The sequence below is a fragment of the Pleurodeles waltl genome, chromosome 5 (assembly GCF_031143425.1).
Source record: "Pleurodeles waltl isolate 20211129_DDA chromosome 5, aPleWal1.hap1.20221129, whole genome shotgun sequence".
Taxonomy (NCBI): domain Eukaryota; kingdom Metazoa; phylum Chordata; class Amphibia; order Caudata; family Salamandridae; genus Pleurodeles; species Pleurodeles waltl.
This window is the reverse complement of record NC_090444.1, coordinates 1,595,663,128-1,595,690,318: the sequence shown is the minus strand read 5'-3', so window position 1 is coordinate 1,595,690,318 and position 27,191 is coordinate 1,595,663,128.

The window sequence follows — 27,191 nt, the reverse complement described above, 5'->3', positions numbered from 1 at the left end:
CGACGCAGTTCAACATCTACATGGCCCCCCTCGCACAACTGGCCCGTCAGCACAACCTCAACATTCTCTCCTACGCCGACGACACCCAGCTTATCCTCTCCCTCACCAAAGACCCTCTCACCGCCAAAACCAACCTCCAAGAGGGAATGAAGTCCATCGCCGAATGGATGAGAAAAAGCCGCCTGAAGTTGAATTCCGACAAGACGGAGGTCCTCATCTTCGGACGCACCCCGACGGCCTGGGACGACTCCTGGTGGCCCACCACGCTGGGCCCCCCTCCAACACCAACCAACCACACACGCAACCTGGGCTTCATCCTCGACTCCTCCCTCACCATGTCCAAGCAGGTCAGCGCTGTGTCCTCCTCCTGCTACAACACCCTCCGTATGCTCCGTAGAATCTACAAATGGATCCCGACGGACACCAGAAAAACAGTGACCCAGGCCCTTGTCAGCAGTAGACTAGACTACGGCAACGCACTCTACACAGGCATCCCAGCAAAAGACCTCCGACGCCTCCAAAACGCCTCCGCCCGACTGATCCTTGACGTACCCTGCCGATGCCCCATCTCCCACCACCTGAAAGACCTACACTGGCTCCCCGTGGACAAAAGGATCACCTTCAAACTCCTCATCCACGCACACAAGGCACTCCACAACGTCGGACCAGTCTACCTGAACAACAGACTCAACTTCTACGTCCCCTCCCGCTAACTCCGCTCCGCCAACCTCGCCCTCGCCATAGTTCCCCGCTTCCATCGCAAGACCTCCGGCGGCAGATCCTTCTCACATCTCACCGCCAAGACCTGGAACGCCCTCCTGACCGCCCTGCGACAGACCCAGGACCTTCTCGCCTTCAGGAGACTCCTCAAGACCTGGCTCTTCGACCAGTAGCAGCAACCCCCCCCCTCAGCGCCTTGAAACCCTTACGGGTACGTAGTGCGCTCTATAAATATTGTGATTGATTGATTGATTGATTGATTGTCTGACCCACAGAGATACTCCTCAGTAGGTCAATAGCCTCCTCACTTAGGGCAGCAGGGGTAATAGGGGCTGGGGAAGAGGTGCCTGTGGTGAAGATGACACCCAACCTCTTAGGTGAGTGGGCACGGCCAGCTGGGTGGGGGTCAACAGGGACAGCAGTGATAGAACAGGGGGTGGTAGACAAAGATGGTACAGGGGGATGCCCCAATGTGTACGTCACCACTAGGGAGTGGCCTCCGGAGGAGGAATCCAATGATGATGACATCATCCCGATCTACCGTCTAAATAGGCAAACCATGGTGGACCTCTGTAATTAGTTGGAGCCAAATCTGATGCCTGACATTCATCATCCAACAAGCACACCACCGGTTGCACACATTATGGCAGTGTTGCATTTCCTGGCCACAGGGTCCTTCCAAAATACAGTGGCCCTATCTGCTGGGATGTCCAAGACCATGTTCAGTCTGGTTTTTCGAGAATGTACTCTTAGCAATATTGAAACACCTGAACAGCTATATCTGGTTTCTTCAACGTGAGGATTTCGCCCAGGTGAAGGCTGACTTCCAGGGTTTGGCACACATCCCACATGTGTTGGGAGCCATTGATGGTACACATGTTGCCTTGGTCCCACCGCATGGCAATGAACAAGTGTACCACAACAGAAAGAGCTACCATCCTATTAACGTGCAAGTTGTTTGTTTGGGGGATCTCTACTTTTCACAGGTCTGTGCCCATTATCCGGGTTCAGTCCATGGTGCCTTCATTATGCGGAACAGCGCAATCCCCCAGCTGATGTCACATCTGTACCAAGTGAGGGCCTGGCTGGTTCATAAGTCACATCCGTCCTGTTTGAGTGTGTTCAATTTCTGCTACAGCAAATCCGATTCAAGAGTCTCATAATTGCACATATGTCATTCCTTCACAGGGGACTCTGTATACCCAAACCATCTATGTTTGTTCATGCCAGTGAAGAATCCAACTATGCCAAGGGAAATCCACTTCAGCGATGACCACGGAAGAACACGGCATGTCGTGGGTGGGCTTTTGGGCTCCTGAAGGACAGATTTAGGTGTCTAGACAATACAGGTGAAGCCCTTCTCTACTCACCTGAAAAAGTGTGTATGATCATTGTGGTCTGATGCATGCTCCAGAACATTTCCCTGTGAAAGAATATCCCGTACATCTCACATGAGGGGGAGCGAGCAGTGCCACCTGGTTGGAATCCTGAAATTCCAAGTGAGGATGACAGTGATGAGGAAGAAGATGAAGACTTGCAAGCGGATCTCATCAATCACTACTTTACCTGAGTGTAAGTATGTAATGTGATGTGATTAGTGTGGCTGTATGAGGAACTGTAGTGTGTGGAGTAGGGTGTTTTTCCAAAGGGTAGGGATCTCATGCTTTGCAGCATACAGCCACTGTTGACTTGCTAAGCCAGACGTGAACATTTCACAACCTTGATCATCTGCTGGGTTTGTGCCATTCTCATTGCAATGTAAGTATATCAACTGATGTTTGATGTGTGCTTTTAGTCAGAAGTATTACTTTCCAACCTATCTCCTTGTATTGTTTTTATCCAGGTACCTTCATCATAACATCCTCATGTGGGCATTTCAGAGTTGTTACACTGGCAGGTATCTGATGCTATTCTGACATAGGAAGTGGACATGGATTGATCTAGGTAATGTTGGTCACAGATTTAGGGTATATGAGTCCTGTGCAAACCTGCTTGGACAGTGGGTGTGTGTAATTCTGAAGTGCACAATACATCTATTTGATGTGGTGTGTTTGGCTAATTGCCTCGTGTGTGTGGCATATGGCATTGAGATATGTTGTCGTTAAGTGCAAACCATGCATTCTTCCCTCACATTGTGTTGACAATGATCTTATTTGACCTGTATGTAACTGTAGATGTGTTTCATCATTGCAGGCCACAGTGGCTGTGCCACAATACTGACATAGGTTTCTGCTGTACCTTCAGATGCTTGGCCTTTATAATTGGATGGACCTATGATCAGGGACTGTTGTACTGCCCTCTATTTGGGCTTATGTCATGTTAGCAGACCTCGTTTTTATATGTAATAAGGCTGAAGCTGGTGACAAAATCCACAAATCTGTTAGCCTATTCTATGGGACAAGTCTGACAAAGCCCTTTCTTCTGTGGTCTGGGGAATTGTACCTTGTTATATATCCCCTGACTCACTATGGCTCAACTATTCTTGGCTATGACAGTCCAGACATTTTGACACCCTGTGTGCTGCACAGTGCAATAAAATGTTTAGTGTGACAAGACACTTGTATCAGTGTGTTGCTAGTAATCCTCAGCATGACACTACATGTGACATATCCCTCCTTCCATTACCATCTTCCGTCTTCCTCATGTGCATCACATGTGCCTCCATCTCAACATTTTGAAATGTAGAACAGAAGCAAGCAGGCAATCATTTTCTGCTAGTTGAGTTTATTGACATTGGTGCAGGAAATAATAAGGAAATGCAACGTAAAAGGAAAGTGAAGGAATCAGTCATGGTGGATGTAATCATTTTAGTAGATGCCTCAACATTTGAAGTCCAAAATCCACTGTCCTACTACCATGAAAATGGAAGGTCTATTGTATTATATGCAGATGATATAGTCATTATAGATCTGACTCTGAAAGGGTTGAATAATTGTTTGTCGGCCCTGAATAGATAGGTAGACCAACATCATTTGAAGATAGATGCTACAAAATCACAAGTTGTGTTTTAGGGGCAGGTAAATAGGTCAAAACACGAGCTTTGCATGGTGGGTGGGCTCCCAAAGGCTTGAACAAGTTAAAACATATTGGGAAAAGTTATGCCCTCTTCCCGCAGTGAGTCAGAACACATTTCAAAAAATCTGGGAAAGGCTTGGTCACAAGCCCTGGATTTGGTGCTTTTTGTAAGGCAGTTGTTGCGGGGTCCACACTTTGGCCGTCTTCTATGTATGTATAAGGTCAAGATCTATGCTACTTTGTTATATGAGTTGAAATCCACATATGTGGCAGATTGAGGCTTCCTGGAGAGAATTGAGGGGCAGATTTTACATTGCCTGGCTCTTTGTAATATGCTGGCCTCTTCTCCGGCTCTGAGATTAGAGTTCGGCCTTACAAGCATTTATGTATTAGGCCTGGCGGGTGTGTTCAGGAGGGCACACTGCTTATTTCAAAGTGAAGAATTGTCCCTGAGGCACTTGATTATACAGAGGTTTTTACCACTTCAAGACATAAATCTCAGTTCTTTAGAAATCTTAGTTATATGTTGGAATGGTTGGAATTGGATTTAGATTCTACAGTTATGCTTTCACGCTCACAGCTGAAAATGTGTTTAAAAAGCTGGTTACGCTGCGTAAAAGCTTCCAGCATGATTTCGAATTTTGCATGCAGAAGAAGAGGTTTGAAGGTTTGACAAGTGTCCCCAGCTATATTACAGCCTTACCTGTCTTGGAACTTCTCGCAAGGGGTGAGGGGGCTTTTTTTGTTTTGTTACTGAGGTGGAATATGCTGCCTCTAAAGGCGCTTAGTCATAAATGGCATGCCTCTTCTAATGTCTGCTATTTATGTCTTATGGATAGCCAAGATCTTAAGCATGTGTTTTGTTTGCCCTTCCGTGAGCCTGTTGAGAAAAAGATGGCTGAAACCTGTTTTTCTAAAACTCAATGTTCGTTCTTCTAGTGTCACCTTCAACTTTTTGTTTAAACCACCAAATCAAATGTTCTGCTATGGTGCTTTTAAGCCTGTGTTAGATTTATTCTGAATGTGTGGCTAGTCTGAGGCTTCGCTTAATTTTCCACATGATAGCTAACTTCCTGTTAGGATATTGATGTAGCTATTTCAGTGTTGCTCCTAAACGTTTGTTCATACCATCAAAGGAAGTATTCTGCTTTGGGGTTTTAGCATCTCAAGCCTGTTAGGTCAGTTTTGAATGTGTGCATAGTCTGAGGTTTTGCACAATTTTGTACATGATAGCTAATTCCTTGTAGGATATTCGATGTAGCTATTTTGAATCATGCAGTATTTCCGCTGAGGGTTTTGAACTATGTTGCAGCAGTTGAATAGTTTTTAGAAGGCATTCTTTTGTGGAAATGTTTTTTTTTTTTTTTTTTTTTTTCCTTTTTGGAAATTTCTTTTATTTTCTCCTGATAGTTTTCTGTGGTTTTATATATTGTATGTAATTGTGTATTGTGTAATTTTTCTGTTTGATGCATATATATATATATATATATCATTACATTTTGATGTGGTCCTCCTCGGAGTTTCAAACCATTAATAAATTTGATACCGACTGAAGGTGGTTGAAGAACAGTCAACAAAGTGAATATGTGCACACAAAGGATTTCCCTAAGGAAGAGGTCACTTGTTGGCAGTGGTTGATATCTTGCCAACCGATGCTCCTGGATTCTTGGCTGGACGTCCTTGCTTGCGAGGGAGTTCCGCTGCTACAGAGGCAGAGGTGTCAGAGGTGGGTCCTCCTCCTAACAGGCCCTTCCTTCCAGTGACTGCTACTGTTGTTGAAGGGACTGGTGTTACTTGGCCAAAGGAAGGGGTGTGGCATTGCTCTGGTCCCTGATCAGAGTACTGCTTATCTCCCTGAACACACCTGATAGGGAGGCCAGGATGGTGTTGGTGGTCTCTTAATTTACCAGTGACTCACTGTCAGGACCGAACAACTCTGCCTAATTGGTCAACATCCTCAGGGGTGTTGTTTTAATCATGTGGGTGTAGCACCACTGGGTTGCTTGTAACGTCATTGTACTGTCTGCACTTCAGAATAGATATTGCCAATGTTTGATATGTACTTGAAGTTACCAATGCTTGTTGCACTATGCAGTTGTTTTCACCAATGCTTATTGCACTGCATAGTTGTTTTCACCAATGCTTCTTGAACACATATGACTGTGTCAAGTCCTCCTGCTTCTAAATGTGTCAGGCTCACTTGTTTATTGGTTGCCAGGCAACCACCACGCCCCCAAGGTCTCCAGAGAGCAGGTGTTTTCAAAAACATGAGTCATGCTGGCTATAAATACTCTTGCTGTGCACATGACTCTGCTTGGCTTTCTTCCTGTCTGCCAAGGGAAGCCCTCTGCACTCAGGAATTCCCTCCAGGCCCCACCCGCTGCCCTCTGGCTGGCAGCAAAGAGCCTCAGCAGAGATCTTCTGGAAAGAACACACTTCTGTCAGCTAAGTGGAGCATGCTGCCTGGAATCTGTTTGTGTAGAATTTTGTTATGGTCACTTTGTGTTTTGGTGAAAGCTGAAAACTGAGATTGATTGTACTCTAGCCTTCTTGAGCCTTTGAAAGGAATCTTCTAAGGACACAGACATGATTTATGAGTGGGGGCCTTGATGAGGGTTGAATAACAGATTTAGTGCAGGGCCTTGATAACTTTTGTTTTGTAACTGAGAACTGTGACAGAACTTCACTATCTTCTACTTGTTTATTTTTTGTACTAATAGTGATTACGCAATTAAGTGCTAGTATTACTTTATGTATGAGTTTACTTGCTTTTAGTATTGCAATTCATTTTATGTTAATAGTGATTATGAAATTCAGCGCTAGGAATACTCTATGTGTGAGTTTTCTTGCTTTTGGTATTGCAACTCGTTTTATGTTGTAGTTTTACCATAGAAAACCTAATGTGAAAGTGCAGATCCATGAAAGAGACTTGCAGAGCTTCCTAACTTGTTTAGAGACATTCAAATTTCATCACCTTTTGTATATATTAATCCGTGAGAAGAGACAGAGGGCCAAGTTGCTGATATTACCAGGTGAATGTGCTGTGATAACCAAATTAGACAAATGTAATGAGATCAGTGCATGCCTTTTTTTAATGCTGTTTAATGAGACCAGTGCATGCATTATTGAATGTTGTGAAACAGTCACTTAATAGCACATAGCTTCACCAATACCATAATTCATCACAGAAAGGCAACTTCCAGGGCTCCACTGACAGTCCTCCATAACCAGAAGAACCACACCCTGCTGGACCTGGTAAAAGTGTTTCTTTCTCTCTTTTTCCAAATCCCCTTCCCTTTTGGGGCACCTGCTGGGGCTCCTGGTGCAGTCAGTAGCACCGAGTGCAATCAGTACCACCGAGAGGTGCCTCAGGAGTTCAGGAGAACCATCATCGCCTCTGCAGACAGCCTGGTTTTCAGGTGAGTGGCCGCACCACAACACTCAAGATGGACGTCCCTCTGCAGCTGCTTCATTTGCCTGAGTTCAGTAAGTATCGGGCCCATCACGCCATGGGATTCTTGATAGGCTCCCAAGACTTGGCTGATGGTGTCCGGGCTAGGAGCATCCCCAGTAGCCTCATGCACCCTTGCTACAGATTGCCCCCTATCAGTGGTTCCAGGATCATCATTGTCAGAGGTGTGTTGCTGTGACTCAGGATCCTGGACTGGGGGGCACAAAATGGTTGTCACTGTCCTAGGGACACATGTTGGAGGCGAATGGCTGCCTGCGATGTTGATGCAACCGGGCTGAGAGGACTCAATATGGTCACGGTGAGGCTCACTGGTGACATCTGACTAGGTTTTCTGATGGGCCAGAACTGTCCTCAATGTCCTCATCTCCAGGAGTGTTGTCCTTACTGAGGGCTTTATCCATGGGGTAGTGGCAGTCTCTTCAGTTGTCTCGGTAGCCCCAGTGGCAGCTCGACCTATTGATGTGAGAGATACAATGTAACAGGTTGTATTTTTATATCAACCTCCAAACGTTTACAGTGACATTTAGCAAAGGCAGGGTACATGTTGGATTTGCAGGTTCCCCTTATGTGACATTTGTGAACCATACCAAATTTCATTTCAGCAAACCAGCTGCAGGATGTATGAATTCATTAGCACTTGGGTGGATGGGCATAGGTTCTACATCTTCCTACCAGTGCAGGAACAACAGTGGCTGGGCAGGATGTGGCTTTGATCCTTTAAGGCCTAGTTGACTGTTATGCAGGCAGACCTAGGACTTTGTTTTATGTGTGATTGTAGTCATCATGTGGTCAGTGCATTGGGAATGTGTCTGCTGCCAATATGATTCAGGTGATGCATTTTGAGGTCTTTGGTTCTTGTTTTTTTCTGACAGGTCGAGCTGTCCTTCCAGTCCCCAATATTTTCATCCTGGCTTAGCTTCTCAAGATGGATTTAGGTGGTTAGCCACATCACAGAGTGTACCATGATCTGTATCTTGGTCCCTCCCAGGTGGATAACTTTCATTTGTGAGTTCACAGACAGATGCATAATGGCATATGGACACTGACCTGGTGATTGGAGTTACAGGGACCGGCCCTCCTGGGATTTACAGTAATTCCATTCTGCGTACTCCACACAGTATACATTTGTCCTCCTCTCAAGTAAGTTCACTTCCATTGCAAGTTTACGACTTATGATATTTGAATAGATGCACATTGAGCTTGTGTTTGGAGTTAGAGCGGCAGAGCCTCCTGGATTTGGCAGTCATGTCACTTCCGGTACTTCATGCATTTGTTATATCTCTTCCCCCCAGGTGAGTGGACTTCATGTGTGAATTCCCAAAGAAGGGTATTTTTGTAACTAGACTGGTGGTTGCAGTGACAGTAGGGGATCCTCCTGTGATTTGCAGTAATGTTATTCCTTGTATTACACACACTATACTTATGGTTTCCTCCCAGGTGAGTACACGTCAATGATGATTTGGTACACAACGGTATTTTGCGGGAGAACACTGTTTTGGTGTTTGGAGTTGGGGGAACAGTACCTGCCGTGAGTTGTAGTCCTGTTACTCGCACTGCTCTCTAAAACCTGTAGATGCCTACTTCCCCAAGAAGTACACATCATATGGGAATTAAAAATATTGTAGCCTTCAGATAAGAGGCTACTATTATTGTGCTTGTAGTGACAGTACCAGTGCCTCCTAGCCTTAGCAATCCTGTCAGTCCCCCTACTACACCTACTGTACAAACAGTATCTTCCCAATTGTGTTGACTTCAACAGAGAGTTGTGACACAGAGGTCTTTGTTGCAGGGAAACCTTGGCTGGCTGAGTGGAGTAATAGTAACAGAGCCCCCTGTCCTTAGCAGTCATGTCAGTCCCTATACAGTATCAGTATCATTAGCTTTATTGTCCAGTTAATTAAAGTCATTACAATATAAAATCACCAATAAACAATTATCTTAATGAAAAGTTTGTGAGTGCCTATTGTTAAAAAAATAAAGACATACATAAAAAATGTAATCAACAGTAAAACAGTGCAAGTGGAAAGTATGAATAATTACTTTTATCTCAGGAGACTTACACTACCATACTAACAATACACTCTGTGACAATGGACTAAAGTGCTACACACACTATACAAATGTTATCCTCTCAGGTGAGTCCACCTCAATTGGAAGTTGACAAACATGGGTCTTAGGAGCAGTGGACACTGGACTGGCTAAGTGGAGTAACAGTGACAGAACCTCCTGGCCTTATCAGTCCTGTCAGTCCCTGTAATGCACACAGCATACAAATATTATCCTACCAGGTGAGTCCACTTCAATTGGGAGTTGACAAACATGGTTCTTTGGAGCAGTGCTCACTGGGCTGGCTGAGTGGAGTACCAGTGACAGAGCCACCTGGCCTTAGCAGTCATGTCAGTCCCTGGACTACACATAGCATACAACTGTTATCCTCAGAGGTGTATACACTTCAATTGGGAGTTGATTAACAAGGGTCTTTGGTGCAGAGGACACTGGGCTGGCTGAGTGGAGTTACAATAACAGTGCCTGCTGGGAGCTGTAGTCATGTCAGTCCCTGTACTATACACACACTATACAAATGTCATCCTCTCAGGGGGTACATTTAAATGGGGATTTGACAAACAAGTTAATTAAGAGAAGGATGCACTGTTCTAGTCTTTGTAATGGTATAACAGTCGCTGCTGGGAATTGTAGTGCTGCCAATCCCTGTACTACACACACTGTATAGAGATGTCGTTCCCCCAGGTGAGTCTACTTCACATGTGAGATGCCAGACTGTGATCTATGTACAGGTGGACACTGAACTGGTGAGTGGGATAACAGTGCAGGTGGCAAAAGGTAAGCAGTGAGCATGCATGATGATATATTTTGGTGAGATATTATGGTGTTGTGACTTACCAGACTCCACTCCCCCAGGTATTCCTGTTAGGCCTCAGAATGCAGGATGGTCAAGACCTTCTTCTCCCAGGATGTGAGTTGTAAGGGAAGAGGGGTGATCACCACCAAACTTCTGGACCTGCATCTTGTGCCTGGATGCCATGGAATGGACCTTCCCCCTGAGGTTGTTCCACCTCTTCCTGATGTCGTCCTTTGTGCATGGGATGGAGCCTACAGAATTCACTCTGTCGATTATCCTTTGTTACATTTCCATTTTCCTGGTGATAGTAGTGTTTTGGACTTGGGCTCCAAATAAATGTGGCTCTACTCTTATGATTTCATCCACCATAACTCTTAACTCATCTTCAGTGAAACAGGGATTTTTCTGGGGTGACATGGTGGTGATGAAAAATGAGGAGCAAGTTAACAGGTGACGGTGAGTCTATGTATTCGTGAAGTGCAAATGGTTGTGATTGGAAATAGAAGTGTGTTGAGAGTGTGGGACATGTGCTTAGGGAAAGTTGGAGGGGTTTCTATTCTGAAGATTTTTTTTTGGATGCGCTCTGGCTTCTGTGTTTGGCGTTGGAGATGCAAAGGATTGTGGTGTGTGAAGGGGTGTGTTTTATAGTGTGCTTTGCAGGTGTGTTGAGCATGGCAAGTGTGTCAGCTGTGTTGTTTTCAAATCCATCCAATCTGGTGTTGTGTATTACTTTGGTGGCTGCGAACCACCATGGTTCGGACCCCCATTGGCAGACCGGCATGGCTGACCACCACTGCGACTTTTGACTCGTAATACGGCCAGTGGTTGATAGACGGGCTGTCGGTGCTGGTGGTCAGACCGCCTATTTCTCACCCTCAATGGTACAGGTGGTCTGGCTTTTGTGGCTGGCTTTTGGCGTTCCTGCCTGTGTGACTCATAATACGGTAGTCTGTAAGACTGCCAATATGGCGGTCTTTTGGCCACTGTCGCTATGGCAGTCTGGCGGTCCGACCATCAAACTCGTTATGAGGCCCCTAGTCTACAATGCCATAAAAAGACCTTCAAGTGTTAGTGTGCTTTAACAAGTTCGGATACAAATTCATTATACATCTTAGATTTAAGTGGCCGCAGAGGAAATACTTTTTTAACGATTATTAACTTAAATATAAAAATTGCTTCACGATGTATTTTCTTCCAGATACAGACAGGAGTATAATGCCATTCTGCTGTTCTTAATATTGATAGGCAACCAAAAAGTAGCACAGCAGTGTTTCTGTGAATTCCAATGAAGCACTTGAGGTTAGAACAAAATTTAACATTTGTACCAGTTTGGAATCTCATATTTTGGGAGGAGTCTAAATCTTCTAAAGTTCTTAATCTGAATAAAACAGGGAGTGATCAGAGATCAGGCATTTCACTTCTGATTTATCCATATAATTGTTTATACCTTGGAATGTAGCAAGCTTCTGGAGGTTGATAGCTAATCTGTATTGCATATTGTTTGTGAACAATTTACGAATTGATTCAATGTCTTCATGGAACTTCAAGACTATGAAAAGCAATCCCTGGGTTGCACTATTAATTATCAGTCAATTTTTATGAAAACAAAATTGATAAGTGTCCTACTCTACTTAGCGGATCAGTTACATGATTTATGAGCAGTGAAAAGTGTGTTGTACTAATTAAATATATTGAGATTGTATAGTCTCTATTTAGTTTCAACTTATACATCCTTCTTTGGGTTATGATTAAATTGAATATTTGGTATGAGGCATTTGATTAACGGTTTGGTGAATATACAAACTTCCAGAAATGTGTTTGCTTAGTGGCATGATCATTTAGAATGATATTTGTAGAGGATGACCCAAGAAATGTGTGGCATTTCAAAGAGTTGCAGTGTAAAGTGTTATTTAATGCAGGACCTAGTGACGTTTCCAGGCCCTGTATTTATTATTGTTTAATGAGAGACAGAAAATTATCCTGACATTTACAAACTTAACTAACAGGCCTACAAGTCCTAAGTATGCTATTATTGAGAAGTTGTAAAGAGAATATTTAGGAACTGTAAAAAAAATACTAATGTACTTTATATAGCCACTAAGGAATAGGAACTGAGGGCTAGATGTATGAACAAAAAGTATTGCAATTTCCTAATTGCGAATCTCTGTGAATCACAAATAGGAAATCGTAATTCTTCGTGTACGTACAATTTGAGCCCACAAATAGCAAGTCACTACTAAGTCACATCATAATTTTGTAAATTGCAATTAGTGAATTTCTAAATTGCGACTGGAGTTGCAAATTGTGAATGCAAGCACAAACAGTGAAAAAAAACACTTGTTGGTTATGGGTAAACACCTCAGAACCAGAATGTGCCTCACACTACATGACTGGAGACCAGCCTGAGAAGATGGGAAGTGGAGGTGGAGTGCAGTGCCATTTCCAGCACAGGTATCCAAAACCCCAAAAAGCTCCATCTGCTCCAGTTTCCAGCCAAAGAGGACAAAAGGGTGCTGGAGGATGGAAAAGAAAACTGAAATTTTCTGAAAAGGAGTTGGAGATCCTGACTGAGGAGTACTGTGAGAACCATGAAGTACTATTTGGAAGGACATCCATGACAGTCCCAGACTCACTGCACTCCCACCCACTGCACTGGAGACCATGGTTGAGACCACCCTGGAGCCTGAGGCTGTTGTGGGATTGTGAATATTGACAGCTCAGCCTCTGGAACCTCACAAAATAAGTGTGAATTCTAATTCTTTACTATTGTCACATCTCAGACCTCACATCTATGTCCAAGTCCACACAGAAGTGCAGCATACATCAGACGGTTGTTCCCCAAGTTAGTCAAACAGTACTATTATTTGCATTATGGGACATGTAGTCAAAACGTCAGCACAGGAGTCACATGTGCACATGTATTAGGGCACTGTTACCAAAACATGCACATTGATAGCTCATCATATCAGTGAGCAAGCAGAATCTCATTATTTCCCACAGATCTCCCTGAGGTACATAATGATGACACCAATTTGGAGGACACAAACATGGCAGCTGAGGAACCCATTCCCATTGCCCAGGCAAAACACCAGCCCAATATGGTACTGCCTCACTGTCACTTCAGGCAACATCAATGGAGGGCGACAAACTCACTTAGCAAATCGGTCCCATCCAGCATGCATATGTAAGGCAATAACACCAGCAAGTTCCAAGGCATGGATGCAGTTATCGCCGTGAGGCACATTATTGTTGTAGATCCTAAAGCCAACACACAGTTGCTTGGAGGCCTTGAGGGGTCCATGATCCAAGTTCAACATCTTCCTATCAAAGGCCTTGCGATCATAGCGCTGCAGCTACAGTGCAAGGCCTATCCCATTACATTGGTCGTTTTGCAAATGCCACTTCCACCCTATTAAGGAGAACAATTGCACTGCAGGTGGAAATGGGACACTTTAGCAGTGACGCTTCCAGGGTCCTAGGGCAGATCATGTATGAATTTGAAGTACTATAAAATGCACAGATTACAAGTCGTGTTGGAGATGCCCCTCAGGATAGTGAGGACATCTCAAGTGTTAGCAGTGTTTCTGACAGTGATGCACATGCCCTGTGACGCAGCAGCAGCCGTACTCCTGCTGGAAAACAAAAAGGGACAGGCCATTATGTGTATCGCCACAGAAGTAGTGATGGACACATCATATTGTTAAGTCATATTAGGATAGTTGTATTTATTTTGCTGAAGTAACCAACATAAGTTTGTCTTTTACTGACCACTCAGTTATCATACCATTTATAACTTAAACTATGGATATAGTAGCCTGACATTAAAGGTTGCTTTACCTTGCTGCATTGACTCTGCGGTCATCATTTCAGTGAGTGTAGTGTTACATAGAACTTACCTTGAGAAGTGATTTATTTCAATAGGATCCTGTCAGTGTCTCCCCACCGCTGCTCTACTCTGGTCTCCAGGCTGCTGAAGAGGTGGTTCTGGATCCTCATCTTCAGAATCCGTGGCCTTCCAAGTGATGTGTATTCCTCACTTTGTCACTCTGTTGTCCAGCATGGTACATGTTGCCAAAAGTTTGCAAGCTGTCATAGGAGCTTACTGTTGTGCACTTCCACTCTTGTGAGGGTACCAAAATCTTAATTTCAGCGTGCCAAATGTTTGTTCAATCACTGCCTTGGTATGTTGATGAGCACTTTTGTAACGTCTTTCATTTTGGTTGGCTGGAGCTAGGTATGAGGTCAGTATCCAAGATCTTAACACATATGCACTGTCACCTGGAACAAAAATCATAAGTGTGAGCATGCCAGAACCTGAGATCTGATTGTCACATTCACATGTGTTATGATGCAACATCACATTACCTAATAAATAGCTATCCTCAAACTCCTGCTTTCCAGGCATTGGTGTATTCCACTTTTCCTGAAGATGTATGCATCCTGGGTGCTTCCTGGGTATTTTGCCACAATATCTGTGATTACATTATGTGCATCACATACAACTTGGATGATGAGTGAATGCGTATTTCTCCTATTCCAAAACAGGTATTCCATATAGGCTGGAGGACAAATTGGAACATCTTTTCCATCTACACACGGGAATTTATCCACCCTGTAAAAGTTTAATTTTGCATTTTGAATTTACTCTGCATTCCTGGGTAACTATATGTACCTTTTGAAGTTAGGGAGCATGGCATCTAGGAACTTCCACACAAAAACTCAGCAGCATCATTTGTGACACCCCACCAGCAACAGCAATAACACCATGGTAGCTGCCTGAGGCAAAAAGGTACAGTGAACATAACAGCTGCACATGAACGGGGATAAAAGTGCTGAGCAGGGTACTGCTTTCAAGATGTGGTTTCAGTAATTCAATCAAACCTAATATCACTGCACTACTTAGCCTGTATTTTTCAAAGATTTCCTTCTCTATCTGTTGGAAAATGATAAGCCTGATTATAAATATCCCCTCCTTTCTTCTCCTCCCCCTCTGCTGAGCAGCCAGTAGTCTGCTTATTGTGACTGCGCCAAAAATAAGGTTGCGAAGTCTCAAATACTGATTCTGTATTTGCGACGTGAATATATCAGTCACAAATAATATTGATTGGCAAATTGGTCGTATCTCTATTTTTGGTTAGCGAAGGACGTTCATACATACCAAAACACCACTTTTTCGGTTGCTAACCTATTTGTGACCAATTTTCGTGTCACAAATCGTTAGTACACCTGGCCCATAATTTCCCTCTATTTAGTTAACCTCATAGCCTATGGGATGTGGTGTGAATGTTGAGCATGGATGCGGTAATAAAGGCCCAATAAAGATGAGAAATACTCACACTTATCAATCATCACTGATTAAAATCAATCTTCAGTTTTTTTTTATTGGTTGTCCTTTTTCTTCACGTATTTCCAGTGTTCATTAAATAGCGCATGAAAATACAGTCTCTTTAATCTGAAAAGTTATACTGTCCTTACCATGCCAAGCACAAGGCCACCTTTTCTTAACTTCGTGGGGGGTAATTCAAATGCCATGCACCTCTACACCAAATTGCAGCAAGCCTGCATAAACTTATCAACAGGTTGCTGTCCTCGCAAATGATGTATGGGCAGCAGCTTGCTAGAGTATGTCTTCATCACATAGCTTCAGATATGTGTGTCTTCAAAATCTACCTCCACCACAGTATCATGATGCATATGCACATACGCACTTCTGGTCCCTGTCATACATCACTGTGACGCATAGGTTAGGCACTCCATTGGTTCCACTCAGTGGGCAACTTACATATGTCACTGTAACCCACCTCTCGCTGAACTTCACAAAAGCATCCTAGTGCTTATAGTTCAGCCGAGCTAGAGCTCCTACACCGATTATTCAGTAATGGAGCATCTCAATGTGATATACATGCACAAGTTGGAAGTTTTTTACTATGCTCCACATCTCTTCAATGCTGAAAGGCAGCATTTATAGGACGACCACCTCTAAAGAACTTCCTTATTCTTCCTGCAAGTACGTTTACTCATCTTTGTCACCACTGAAATGTTCTAGTGTGCTATTTATGGTTAGACGTGCAGATTTATAAGATGTACATAGAATAACACCTAAGTATCAAAAAAGAAGAGGACCAGTTGGCAACTGAGGAGATGGAATTCCTGGTCTATATATTCACAATAAAGCGATCTAATTTGCATAGGTTTCTACTCTACACCACAAAAGCTACAAGAATAATTCACAAGTACAAACGATCTTTAATATAGATAGCCCCATGACAGAGGTCTAGTGAGCTAAAAAAAAGACTACTTAGCAATTTGAATCCAATGAATGTTGAGTAAGTGAGAGGAAATCGAAGTGTGATGATGAAGGTCAAAGATGAGATGGGCAGTAGAGTGTTAAATGATTTGGAATGCAAGGTTTGATAGAGAAGGAAATACCCCAAGAGGATGAAAGAGAATAATTTAGTTGAAACAGCTAAGATCCAGTTCACTTGACAGATGAAGGAAAGAACATGATCAAAAAAAAAATTAAAAACGATTATTTACAAAAACAGACGTGAGAAGAGATCCAGGCTCAGTGGCTACAACTGCTTGGTCTAGGTTGTGGGAAAACCGTCAAGTGCACGCTCATTTCGTTTCTAACTACGGTTAAAGGAATTTGTTCCGATCAAGCAAGCATCTTCCAAGAGACACATATGAAAAGTAAACCTCGTGTGACTCAAATTGTCATCAGATCTGCTAACAATAGTTCTACATTGTGTGTGTGAGGGGGTAGGCGAGGGTGCGGGGGGCGGGGATGGTGTTGGGGATGTCAGGGATCCCGAAGCAAAATGGCTGCACACTGGGAACACAAATTCTTCCCATGTAAAGCTATCTGTCTTCTGGTGAGTATCTACCCCACTTACTTAAAGGTAACGAGCAATATTATGACTCGAGGTAATTTGTAAACAGATTCTTTATTTCAAATGCCAAAGAAACACTGCAGCATATTCTTAATATTAGTAGATTACAGTTCAAAAAACAAAATAGAAAACGTTTTTTTTTTAAGTATGCACCAGTTACCTGGGTTTTTAACACTGCACTTCTGGCTGCAAGAGATGAGCCACTCAGAGAAACATCATTTAAAGAACGTGTTGCACACCATGCCGATGCCTGGATGAGTCCCAGTGGTGTTTTTAATCTACCCAGAGGCAGAAGAAATAATGACAGAAACTGAGAATTTCACATGGAGGATCATTCCTGACTTGAAGTGATACGACTTCATTTGAAAACAATTTCAAGCGAAGGCATATTGCTTTGGCGCTCAACAGAAACAATAGCACAATGTGGCAAAGCTCCAGAGGAAGACTGCACGATGGTCGTCATAGAGATTATTCTTATTCTTATTTAGAAATGAGCAGGGTAGGAACATGTTAGAAATAGCTGCAGCTAGGACAAAGCTAATTATAATATTGTAATTATTACTGTATACCTGGACTCATGGGGTAAGCCTGGCAGCTGGTACAGAAGGGATCTTACTGCACAAATAGAACTGCTGGCAGTAACAATGACAGAAGATATTCACAAAAAATGTTACAGGCCTGGAAGATAACATTGACAATAAAGATGACAACATTGAAAAACAGCAGAAATGGTAGACATCTTTCATAGTTCACAAGTAGACAGGGAGGCTTGAGCAGAACACCTCTGAGTTTGTTCTTAGGGGATTATTTATGATAGGCTTGGGCCCCCAGATCGTCACTTTTTCTGACGCTTCAGCAGCGCAAACCTCTCAACTATATATATATTCCACACAAAGCCACTTTTGTGGCTTTGAATGGTCTCATAGATATGGAGTAAAACAAAGCAGCACAAATAGCTGCGTTGTCTTACTCTGCGCCAGGGAGGTGTTCCGTGGTTGTTGTGGTGGGTTTTTCCCATGCAACACCCGTTAAATTTAGACGCTGCCCCAGATTTTCTCAATCACTTAAATCTGGGGAAGCAACAAAATCTTACACCTTTCCAGGGTAAGCGTAATGAGGAGAAATATTTGTATTTCTCTTAATATTTTCCTCTTTGAAGGTGTGTTGCATTCTACAGCACACATAGAAAGAGGAAAACACCTCTCTGGGTTGTTTTTGTGCAGGAAGTGCAAGGGTGCCGTCATTGGCACTAGACAGCCAATTGAGCGCCAGTGCAAATGGAAAGGGCATAAATGCACTGTATTGCATAAATATGGTATACTCCTGCATATCACAAAACATTTTTGACTGATGGTATAACAGGTCCTTGGTAATAACGAAGGCAGTGCTTTCACAAGCACCTTGTACAACCGTATTATGAATGAAAGCAGGTTTGTACTGGAGGACGCGTGTGACAAGAATAGTTGTGCATATTTGTCGTCTTGCATTTTGTTGCACTGGTGTGTTGAGTTGTTTTTATTAGGTTGTGTTTTTGTGCTGCATTATTACATTGTGTTGTACAGTGTTGTGTTCTCTTTTAAATTGTTCTGCTTTGTTGTCTGGTCATGGTTTGTAGGCTTATTATTTTACTTTGTGTTATGTTTCCTGTTAATTTGTTCCATTTAATTACTTTAGAGATATCATCATCTGCTGCTGCATTTCTAGCCGAAAGAAGCACATTCCTCTAAAATTCCAGTAACAAACAATGCCCAAGGTGGTAACATAGTTCTGCGCCAGCTCTTCAACCAATTAAGTCACCAGTCCATCCAAAGCTACGGCAGAGACATTGGGCTGTACCACATAAGCGAGCACTGGAAGTGGCAGGTTAATGCACAGTCTGCCACAGTTAATGTTTGACTAGTACCTTAAGTAGTTAAAGAGCTGAACCTGCTCTTGCCTTAGAAAGTGCTAATTGGTTTCTTGTCAACAGTGCTTAATGTGAGGTGGTGGTTCCAGGTGGGCCCAATGCCACTCATTTTGGGGAGCCAGACTTTATTTTTAACCATCCAACTTTGACCCACAACAAGAGAGAGAAAGGCAGAAAAGGGGGAACAAAGAAGGAAGAGAATGAGAGAAAAGGTGACAAATGTGGAAGCAGAGATGACAAATAACCAGCAAGAATGAAATACATGGGCAGGCAGGGTAAGGTGGTGGACAAAGAGACATGAAGTGCAATCATGTCAAGAAAGCCATGGTCTTAGCAACCCTACATTCGGAAGTGCTGGCCACAGGCTTTTGAGAAAAACTTCAATCATCAGCACTTAGGCCCTCATTATGACTTAGGTGGTCTAAAACCTAGAGCGCAGAAGTCCCACCAGCCACAAGACCTCCATGGATTGCGGTCATCCGACTGTCATATTATGACTGCTGGCGGCTCTCTGCCCAAATTTGGGGGGAGAGCCGCCAGCATCCCTATTGGGGTCAGTGGTGCAGTGGCGGCTGTTCCGCTTGCGCCACCACATTATCACAACACTGCTGCGCCTATTATGAGTAGGTAATAGGTGTGGTGGTGTTGTGGTGACGGGGCAGTGCCGGCGGAGCAGGCCCCAAGGATCTCGTCCCCTCCTGGACATCCACTGTGTAACGGTATGTGACTGTCCGATAGGGGAGGGGAGGTAATGAGTGGTGTGTGCATGCATGGGGGTGTGCGTTTGTGTGATTGGAGGGGGATGGAGTTTGTGTGCGTGTATGGGTGTGATTGTGAGTGTCTGAGGGAGTGCGTGAATGTATACTGGGGTGGAGGGGGGGTGTGCGAGTGTATGTGTGTGTCTGTATGAGTGTGTGAATGCGTGATTGCATATGTGTGTGTGGTACGTGCATGTTTGGATGGGTGAGGGGTCTCCAGGGGCTTGAGGGACCGTGGCTGTGTGGGGGGGATGAGGGGAGTTGCATACTGGTGACAGGAACATATATTCCTGTCGCCTGTATCCTTTCTGCTAGGAATTTCCCAGTGGTGTTTCTGCCAGGGAATCCCTGGTGGAAAGGAGACTCCAAATACAGTTGGTGGTCTAAGGCGGACTGCCGGGGCAAAGGTGGTCAGCCTTCGCCCCGGCGGTCCGACCACCCTGGCTGTACAGGCAGTGAACTGGCTGCTTTGCAGCATGTTCACTACCGTGATCATAATCTGGCGGTCCAGCACCGCCACGCCATTGTCGGTGTTACTGACACCGGCAGCGTGGCGGAGCTGGACACCCAGTGTTAAAATTAGGGTCTTAATATTTTACAAATTAAGTGCTGCTTGTCACAGGATCTTACATGTCACATGCTACTTTTGACTGGAAATGTAGCAACAGAGAGTGGCATAGCTAAAGTAAACAATATAACATAAAACAAAAAGCAATGTAAGAACACAATTAAATCAAAACAGTCAGAAAGGAATGCAACATATCAACTGCAGTACAAGACAGCAAATTGAATGCTGCCTAAAAACAAGTAGCACAAAAAACAATAAAACACATTGCTACCACAACACAGTGCCACAAAACGATATGTACAAAGATTCTTGTCATACCTTACCAACTCAGAATTCTGTTTCAATAATACAGTGGAAAAATGGTGTTTGGAGCAAAAACAGCCTTAACGTATCACCAATGTCATGAAATAGCACTAGTCAAAAATGTTTTGTATTCAAACTCCTTGCCTTAACATACCACTTCCATTGTTCATTTCATGTAATACACCCCAGAATCTTCGTGTGAGCATATGCTCTGCAGATGGTGCTCAATGAAACATAGTGAACGGATACAGAAAACAGCTTGTTTTGCTACTTGAAAGATGTCACAAAATGTGAACTCACTATACCATTTGTAAAATTTGTGCTTTGTGAAATAATTTTACGCTTGGGTAAATCCTATGTGGCTGGTAATTCGAGCAGGGGAGGACGGATGGGCCGCACAACACACATTCACTCACATCCATGCATTCACAAGCACACATGCACACTCACAGCATGCACTTACAAAAACACATACATTCATACATACACACACGCATGAACACACCAACCATTTGAAAACAAATGCAACATATGGCTGCAGCGGCGATCTGGGGTAGCTGGAAGGAAGTCTCGGTGGTTCCTGATGATTGGAACTATAACTTCCTCTCATTGGCTGACCTTGGAATGGGTCAGCCAATGAGAGGAGGCAGCAGTCCCTTACTCATCACAGATTGGGATGGGGTGAATGAGACTGCTGACCCCACCCCACTTTGTGACGAGCATCACTGATAGGCACTCTGCCCTAGGAACTTCAGGCTTGAAGATGAAGCGCCCAGGTCGGAGGCTATCAATGACGTTCCCCCTCATCATGAGGGAAGGACCACCAAGTGTTTCGCAGGGCTGAGGAGGTCACGCACACAGGGCTATGACATCTTCAGCCTAGTAATGTTCAGCAGAGGCAGCCAGGCACCTGCGCATTTAGTGAAAGTACATCAGCAGGTTGCCTCATCTAATTAGAAAGAAAGTCTCTCAGGCTCCTCTTTACTCAGCCTGACAGACACTTTTCATATTTGGAAAAAAGCAGAGGGGCCACTCCGCCCTTAAAGACGGTACACTGCACTCAAGACATAGGAGTGGCCATTCCAGGGTGGCATCATCTTGACATTTTTCAAAACTCGCACAAACTCAAGGGTTTGTAGGAATTCACATATATTTTTCTGATCTATTTCACCCTGAAACTTGCAGACATTTATATCTGCCAGGGCAGGTGTAAATCCAATACCAAACTGTTAAAGGCAAAGCAGCAACCTCCACTACTGCAGACAGATGGAGATGGAGGAAAAAGATATGGATAAAAAAAAGAAATTGCACTGGAATTGCATTTCTTCATGCACAATTGTACACATTATTTCCCTTGTTCAGTTAACTGCGTCAGAGTTATCGATACTCAGTGAAACCTGAGGTTTATGGGGGGGAGCGTAACAGGCATAATTCTCTCTAGTGTAATTAATCGTAATTGCAGTAAAACTACCCATATTTTTTTCGTAATTACATGAGAAGCTCATTCAGAATTTACTGCTATTTTGATAGTATAAAATGCACCCTTTTGCACCCTTGCACCCTTGTGCGCAAAATGGGCCTGAGGGTGCATTTTGCACTAAGAAAATAGCACTAAATGATACAGGACACAAACAGCAGTGGTCACGAGCCACTCACTCTCTCTTACATCATTGTTCATGTGCTTCTGCCCCCGGGGAGAAGTGGACAGCACCTAATGCAACAAGTTAGTGTAATGAATACATGGTTGTAGCTCTGTGACGTCTGTGTGTGATCCATGATAGTTGTAACAGTGTGATGTGTATGGGGAGGTATTCATCACTTGCAAATCAATGACAGTCAGTGTGCCAACATAACAGAACCTGTTCACAGAATCATTTGGAATTGAGGAGGAAGCATGTTATTGTGAATGTAGTGGCAATATAAGCAGGACCATTGGATGCAAGCATGTATGCACCTATGGTGATATTTCCATAATAATTGTTTTGATGCATTTGGCACATAGTACATTATCTGCCACTTAATATGCAGATGTTAACCACAATCAATTTTGGTCCTACCTCAAGTGGAACAAAAGTAACTACAAATGTTTCAACAGGTGTTGCGGCAAAATGAAATTAACTTAGCAAAGCTGGTCTGACCACATTTCTGTTGTCTAGTGCTATATTTAAGTTTGAAACTGGTACTAATGAGGTGCAAGCAATACCAAGACAGTCTTGGCCAGTTAAAAAAATGAAGAAACAATAAAAGAAAACTATCACAAAATGCGTGTCGTAATGCCGCATATTTTGCTTTATCTTGCAGCATACTATACTCAAACCTGCAGCATAACTGAATATAGGTGTGGGTAAATAATCCTGCTGATCGACACTTGAAATATGGGGGACTTGTACCTGTACCTGTGTGTCAATTCTAAAGGCAATTTGTTTATAAATGGAGGACATTGTCAGCAGGGTAGCCATCATATTCAAATCATTTTACTACCCTTTCAATCAATCAGAGATGTAAAGCACGGCTAATCACCTATAGGGCCTCAAGGTGCTATTAGTGGGCGTGTTGCTCAGTTGAAGAGCCAGGTCTTGAGGTCCTTCCTGAACTGCTTCAGTGATGTGGTCTGCCTGAGCTTGAGAGGTAGCATGTTCCATGTCTAGGCTGTTAGGAAAAGGATCTTCCTCCTGCTGTGCTTTTCTGAATCTTGGGGATGGCTGCAAGGGAGAGCTGGGAAGAACGGAGATGTCTGTTGGGTACGTAGAAGGCGAGGCAGTGTTTGACGTATGCCAGTCCTATGTTGTGCAGTGCCTAGTAGGTGTGGACTGTTTGATGCTGGGAATGTGGCAGTGATAACACAAACTTTTTCCGGATCATGAGTAGGACCTATGAAAGGGTCCAAATGACATCTCAACATGTGTTTCTGTAAGGGTGTGAGTAAATATTGTGATGTACGGGTAGTTCATCACCATGAAAAGTTACCGGAGGTTTGGCTGTTGTAGGCCTACCTCAGGAGTGACCGAGCCTCCCTCAGAGAAGTCCATGTCTTACCTATGTGAAAAGAAGTGACAGAAACATTACACTGATGCCTTGAAGGCTGCATGAATGTAGGGCTTCTACTTTATTGAGCCAAGGTGTTATAAGAATCATTATCTCTCTGCCTGACTGTTGCACATTGTGGGTGCAGATGTCGACAACGGCTGTGCTTCTATGGTTTAGCAGCTGTAAAGTGGATGTCAGCCTGCACATATTTTTTTAGCACTTTGTTCAAATGTGCAAATCTCATGGTTGTTGAACCTATGCTGCTCCAGTAGGTCTAAATTAATGAATACAGTGTAATTTTCATAAGTGTGGGCAGCAGGACAAACGCACTAGGATTCACATGGATTGGCATTTTCAATGCAAGCCTCATCCCCCGAATAACTCCCATGTGCCATTTCTGTGAAGCATTCATATAATGCAAGGCTGGAAGTCAAGTTGCAGCACTGTGTAAAAGTTAAGAATCAGGAATTCAGTGTTAGGCAGGATATGGCCCATTACAGTGCTTACCTACTGGTGGGGTAATTTTGCCTGGCTAGCACCAAGGCAGGCACCATTGCATCCTGGTGCAAGGGGCTCTTCAATATATACAACATAGTTCTTGTCACCATTTTATTTGTGCACTGCTGAATGCAGCCCAGGGAGAAAGATGGTACAGAACAGTTAACATGTGAAGTTTCCCCTGGTTTTGGTACACCGGTATACAAGATGCTTTAGGTCAGCTTTCAATGTTTTGACATGATAAATTGGTAAAGTGAACAAAATTAAAGTCTTGCCACAGTGAGACACCCACCCTCCATCTACGGAGTGGCTACCTTACACAGAGTATGTCAAGTCAGTAATGTATGCTGCCTTGTGTAACTTCTGATGAGTTATGAAATGCAGAATCACACAAGCTAGACTAACTTACCTTTGCACAGCTCACGTATGTGTTGGACCAACTTTGCCCCCCCCCGAATGATGCAAGGTCAATGTCAAAAGTGAACATATCTGGACCATGTCTACAATTTCCCATTAACACATCGTCATGAGTGTGATTTACTGTTATGAGTGGTATGCTTCTTATCATATTGTGACTAAATTTAGATATTGTACTCCTGCACTGACCTCACTTGGGTCAGTTTGACTTGTTGTATTAGGAGATGTCTTTGCACTGAAGGTAACATGTCCATATCTCTATCTTAAGATATGGTTTAGGTCTGGAGTGGGACTTATGATTGCATGACAATGGCAGCCAAATTTAGAAAAACATCATGTGCATTTGAAAGTTGAGGTATGCCTTTCCTTTTACTCCCTAGATGACATGACTGTACACATGGCAAAGACCTTTGAGGTCAGATGGGACCACTATAGGCACATCCATCACTTGCCAAAATGAAAATAGGTTGCATTTATGAAAGCTCAAAGTGCTAGTGGTATTTGTAAGATGGGAAGCATGATGGCACCACAGAAACTACTAGCACAAACACAATCTCAAGGCGGCAGAGAGCAGCATGTCAGCACACAGGCCACAGCAGGACCCTGGAGTGGATCGCACCTGGCAGCGACAGAGCAAAGGAGGCCCACACGTGCACGACCCTCCACATTAAATATGCACATGGTACAACAGATGCAGAGATTAAATGGAAGGAAGGCTTGTGTCAAACAGGTGAGCATTCAGGAGATAGTGTTGCCCTGCCAGTAGACAGTTGAACATTTTGCCACACAAATATGACTCTCTCCCTATTAACATTTCCTACTCATTTAAGTTTTGGATTATTTGTTATTTTTAGTAGGCATAGTGTTAGTTAGGGTTTAGTGTAGGTGTAGGCTTAGTGTAGATATGTTTTAGATCATTAGCAATGTTTTAGGTAGGAGTGTGTTCTTGTTATGGTAGTCTTATAAGTGGGTGGGGGTTGATGTTTTGTATGTAGAAAAATTAATAGAAAACGTACAAAATAAGATATATGTGTTTAGGCTTATATGTGAAGTTAGTATATGTTTAGGATGTAGCTGATGTTTATATTGTAGTGAGCTGTGTATTATAAAGGGAATGGGGGTTGATATTTGACTTGCCTATCTTAACCATATATTTGACGCAACTGACCTTTTGTGCTGGGGGGGAGTTGCCCCAGGTGTAGGCTGCAATAAATGAGAAAACTCCACCTCCTGGCATGATCATATGGATATTGGGGGTGTGGGTGAGTGCAAGCGACACACAGTGGAGGTTTGTGATTGGTTGGTGGAAGTGTAGTATTTTAACTAATGTTGGTGGTGTTGATGTCTTCTGAGAGTTAGTTTATGATCTGGGTGTCATCAGTGTAAGGGATTAGGTACAGTCCCTAGGTCTGAATTATGATTGCCAGAGGAGTCATCTACATGTCAAATAGAGTAGGGAAGAGTGAAGTTATTTGCTAGAATCTGGAGATTAGTCCCTTGGGTTCTGAGGGAATGGAGTGAGTATGAGCTGTTGCATACTACCAAATATAAAGGCTGCTATCTACTTCAGAGATTTTCATTAGTTCTTAGTGTTGTTGTGTCTGAAATTGACTGTGTGTTGGGAAAATACAGGATTCGCCTGTCAAATTTGGATTAAGGCCTTATACAAATCCTTCCCGTTACATGCAGTATGGCAACGTAACTTGCCATGTAGTGTTGTTTGGGTGTTTATGAAAGATGAACCCTGGGGTCCAATAATGCACACATTGCAAACAAGACAGTACAGCAAAGCAGCTTGGTGTGTAGTGCTGTGTGAAAGGCAGAGAGCATGGGAGTTTGAGGATTAATAATAATTGACATGTCTTAGCCAGTGCTGATCTGCAAACAGATGGCTAGAGCTAATGCAGACACCATGGTCTCTGCAGTAGTGCTAAGGAATCCAGTTTTGCAACAGTGTAGGCAGACAGCTGAAACCTGTAAAATTTGGCCCATGCTTGTACTCACTCAGGCAGGGCAGCAAGCTGGCGAGCTGCATTGTGTTGTCTGAACTTTACAACTAGAACTCTGTCTAGTGAATACTGAGGATGTGTGAGCAACATACATGCATTGCCATGTGAAAAGCAACAGTAGTACAACATGGCCAAATAAATGTGTAGAAACATATGTCTCACATATATCACCATGCACCTGAAAGTGAAGAAAAATATTGTCTGAATGTTACAGAAATCACTTATGTCATGATTAATCATGGTGTTTTGTTTTCTTTCTAGAGGAACAGATAGAACTTCCTAGAGATCAGTCTGTCTGTGATGCCCAACCTGTTGAGGACACCATCCTGCCTTCCATAGATGAAGACACCTTTCAACAGTTCCTGAACACTTAAGACAATTCACCTCTGAACTGGGAAGAGAGGACAACCATGTTGGGTCCAGATGAACTGAGACACACTGGACATTAAATATCAACCAATGACATAACAGTTGAGGACACTGAGGACTCCCAAGTTGCTTTTCAATGGCGATTGGTCGGAGTCTAGCAGCAGATGGCTGATGAAGTCTGTTCAGGATGTAGACCTTAGCGGGTCTCTTGAAGTACTTCATAGATGTCTTAGCCCTAATAAGGGATTGTCAAAGAATATCACAGACACCAACTGTTGGGTCCATGGGATTGATGAGTCCCTAGTTGACATCGCTGATGCCATGCTGCAGAAGGAACAACACTAGCCTTCTACATCTGACACCAGTGAATTTGTCA